Source organism: Cannabis sativa, chromosome X, assembly GCF_029168945.1.
Source record: "Cannabis sativa cultivar Pink pepper isolate KNU-18-1 chromosome X, ASM2916894v1, whole genome shotgun sequence".
Taxonomy (NCBI): domain Eukaryota; kingdom Viridiplantae; phylum Streptophyta; class Magnoliopsida; order Rosales; family Cannabaceae; genus Cannabis; species Cannabis sativa.
The window spans coordinates 5,848,582-5,852,765 of record NC_083610.1 but is presented as its reverse complement, the minus strand read 5'-3'; the positions used below and the strand labels follow the sequence as shown (position 1 = coordinate 5,852,765).

General features: G+C 40.3%; 2 non-coding genes across 2 annotated transcripts; one reads left to right on the top strand and one right to left on the bottom strand.

Annotated features, from left to right (window-relative positions):
- The first annotated feature begins 289 nt into the window (after positions 1-289).
- LOC133032843 (small nucleolar RNA R71) lies at positions 290-396 on the top strand. Its single transcript, XR_009685433.1, has one exon. It is a non-coding gene; the product is annotated as a small nucleolar RNA R71 (small nucleolar RNA).
- A 2,181-nt stretch (positions 397-2,577) lies between these two features.
- On the bottom strand, positions 2,578-2,684 carry LOC115703319 (small nucleolar RNA R71). Its single transcript, XR_004009094.2, has one exon. It is a non-coding gene; the product is annotated as a small nucleolar RNA R71 (small nucleolar RNA).
- Between the last annotated feature and the right edge of the window lie 1,500 nt (positions 2,685-4,184).

The following is a 4,184-nucleotide window of genomic DNA, read 5'->3' as shown; positions in this document are numbered from 1 at the left end:
CTCACACACAACTTGGGCTTGTTTAGCTTGCCCTGCAATTATCTTTGTCAATGCCTCAACCTGTGCTGTCAACTTGGTGATGGCATCGACCTCCAACACACCAGCTATCTTCTTTGATTGACTCCTCTCAGTTGGCCACTGTTGATTGTTTAGAGCCATCTCCTCTAATAGATCATAAGCCTCATTAGCACTCTTCCTCATAAAGGCTCCTCCAGCTGCAGCATCTATTAAAGTTCTTGTATTTCCTACCAATCCATTATAGAAGTTGTGGACCAGCATCCACTTCTCTATACCATGGTACGGGCACTTTCTGATCATATCTTTAAACCTCTCCCAAGCCTCATGGAGAGATTCATTATCTTGTTGGCAGAAGTTATTAATTTCTCCTCTCAGCTTTGCAGACTTGGCTGGAGGAAAGAACTTTGACAAGAATTTCGTTGCAAGATCATTCCAGGTGGCAATAGAGTTGGGTGGCAAGGAGTTTAGCCAACTCTTGGCTCGCTCTCTAAGAGAGAATGGGAACAGTCTCAGTCGAATAGCATCATCACTAACTCCATTAACTTTAAAGGTTTCACAAAGTTCCATGAAGTTAGAAAGATGCAGATTAGGATCTTCAGAAGGGAGGCCACTGTTAGGTTATAATTAACCTATATTTCGGGTCTTTAAAAGTTAGCATTATCTCGTCTATTGGTGTCTTTTGGAGCAGTTTTACGCTTGATTTTCATTATTTCAGGTTCCCGGGGTGTTAAAGTTCGAATTCAGTCAAATGGCGAAAAACTGGGACAAACTTGGAAAAAAATTGGAAAATTCGGCTCCAGATGCATCAGTAGTCGCGACCTCTGATGAGCCTGGTCGCGACCCTTTTTCCTGGTCGCGACCATGGTCGCGACTTCGTAAGATAGGCAGAAACTCGGTTTTTCGAGTTTTGCCTGTAGTCGCGACTTGCTTAAATGCTAGTCGCGACTAGGTACGGAAATCGCAGATTTGACCTAATTTTGATTTTTCACTCAATTGGAGGCTCACCACTCACCCCTATATAAGGAATACGACATTGAAGGTCAGATCTAAGCAAAAACAGACCTAATAGTGGAGGCAAAGTGGAGAGGAAGCTATCTTGAAGACCCGGAGCGATATCACCTTCTAGTTTCTTTCTTTTACCCTTTTATTCATCTTTATGTTTGTTTTTATTTCTGAATTAATCATGGATGTTTTTAGAGTTATTATGAACTAAATTTCCCAATAAGGGAGGATGATGAATGTTGTTTAAATTTATGCCTAGTTAATAAATAATTGCCATTCCTTCATCTTATGTGTGAATACTATCTTTATTTGTGTTTAATTTCATGTACAAGCTTGATCACCTTTTACATGCTCTATGATCCTAATTCGAAATCTGAAAAGTGAGAATTAGGAATGCTAAAATTTGGATAGTCTAGGTTTTGATGTAAAACGAAAGTATTTACATAGCCTTAGTGACTAATAGATTATTGCTTAATGCTGATTTTGTGTTGATCTAATTAAGAAGTTAATTAGAGAACATATTATTTAGAACCTAAAAGATCTGAAAGGAGTTAGGTTAATTTATAATCTGTCTTTCACATTGAGATAAGGATAGCAATTAGGCATTAACATAGGTAACTTATCAACAGGATTCACCTCCCTAATCTCTCATCTTGATTAATCTTCGTTTATTTTCTCTTTAATTTCTGAGTTATTTACTTTTAAAATTGCAACTTATTATTTTACCAAATAGAATCATAATTATAATTTAGTAGTACTTAATCCAATTCCCTGTGGTTCGACCTCACTTGCGTAAGATACTACTTGATACGTTCACTTGCGTAATAAACAGAAATTTCGTAACAAGTTTTTGGCGCCGTTGCCGGGGAGTTGTTTAAAGATTGATATTACACAAAATTATAATAACTTCTAATTTGGTATATTTTCTCTTGCTGATTTTTCTAACCTTTTTCTTGCAATATTTTCTTGATCTATTTCAGGAATCATAAGTGTATGCGGCGTCAAGGACAAGCAGTGATATTACCAGTTGATCCCGAAATCGAGAAAACTTGTAGGAGAAACAGAAAGAACAAGAGGCAAGAGGGAGTTTCAGCAACTGCTGAAACCTCAGACATCATGGCTGCCAATGCTGCAAACAATGGAGGCAATAACGGTAACAATGGTGGCGCAGTAGAAGATCAAGCTAATGGCCGCAGCTTGAGAGATTACATTCTCCCTACTCTGACGTGAGTGCAGTCATGTATCAGGCCACCGGCAGTGGATGCAAATAACTTTGAGAACAAACCTGCCATACTTCAGATGGTGCAGTCTTCAGTTCAGTTTGGTGGCCTCCTTTCTGAAGATCCTAATCTGCATCTTTCTAACTTCATGGAACTTTGTGAAACCTTTAAAGTTAATGGAGTTAGTGATGATGCTATTCGACTGAGACTATTCCCATTCTCTCTTAGAGAGCGAGCCAAGAGTTGGCTAAACTCCTTGCCACCCAACTCTATTGCCACCTGGAATGATCTTGCAACGAAATTCTTGTCAAAGTTCTTTCCTCCAGCCAAGTCTGCAAAGCTGAGAGGAGAAATTAATAACTTCTGCCAACAAGATAATGAATCTCTCCATGAGGCTTGGGAGAGGTTTAAAGATCTGATCAGAAAGTGCCCGCACCATGGTATAGAGAAGTGGATGCTGGTCCACAACTTCTATAATGGATTGGTAGGAAATACAAGAACTTTAATAGATGCTGCAGCTGGAGGAGCCTTTATGAGGAAGAGTGCTAATGAGGCTTATGATCTATTAGAGGAGATGGCTCTAAACAATCAACAATGGCCAACTGAGAGGAGTCAATCAAAGAAGATAGCTGGTGTGTTGGAGGTCGATGCCATCACCAAGTTGACAGCACAGGTTGAGGCATTGACAAAGATAATTGCAGGGCAAGCTAAACAAGCCCAAGTTGTGTGTGAGTTATGTGGGGGAAGCCATCACTTTTCAGAATGCCAAGCTGATGTGGATGATTTGCCAATGGATGAAGCTAAAGCCATTGGAAACTATTCACAGAACAACAACAACAACTATGGGTTCAACCAGGGTAATAACCGAAGAAACAGTGGGTTCTATCAGCAACGAAATCAGAACCAGAATCAGAATCAACATTTTAATCAGCAACAAACCTCTGGTGGAAATTCTAGTTTGCAGACAGCATTTACCGCTTCAATTCATGACTGAAACTAGATCTTCAATCAAAGACCTGCAGACACAGATGGGCCAACTAGCAACTCAAGTAGCAACCCGTCCTCAAGGGAATTTGCCTAGCACAACAGAAGTAAACCCCAAGGAAAACTGCAAGGCAATTACCCTGAGAAGCGGTAAAAATTATGATGGTCCTGAAATGCCACAACTAGTGAATGGAGAAAAGGAGAATGAAGAGCAACCAATGTCAACCCCAACACCCACTCCAACGAAGACTACTGATAGTCAACCACAGCCACAGCAGTCTCCACCAACTAATATAGATCACCATGTGAAAATACCCTATCCTCAGAGGCTAAGAAAGTCAAGTCTAGACAAGCAGTTCACCAAATTCCTGGAAGTGTTCAAAAGACTTCACATTAACATTCCCTTTGCTGAAGCTCTAGAGCAGATGCCAAGTTATGTGAAGTTTATGAAGGAAATCCTGTCAAAGAAGAGAAAGATGGAGGACTATGAGACAGTTGCTCTAACTGAAGAGTGCAGTGCCATCCTACAGAAGAAACTCCCACCTAAACTCAGAGATCCAGGGAGTTTCACTATTCCTTGTACTATAGGAAAAATTGAGGGAATAAATGCACTTTGTGACTTGGGAGCTACCATTAACTTGATGCCTCTATCGGTGTTTAAAAGACTGCAGTTGGGTGAAGCAAAGCCAACAACAGTAACTCTCCAATTGGCGGACCGATCACTAGCCCATCCTAGAGGAGTCATTGAAGATGTGTTAGTTAAGGTTGATAAGTTCATCTTTCCAGCTGATTTCATCGTTTTGGATATGGAAGAAGATAGCAATGTCCCAATTATTCTTGGGAGACCATTCTTGGCAACTGGCCAAGCCTTAATCGATGTTCAGAAGGGTGAATTAAAGCTGAGAGTCCAAGGAGAAGAAGTGGTCTTTAATGTGCTCAAGGCTATGACTTACCCAAAGG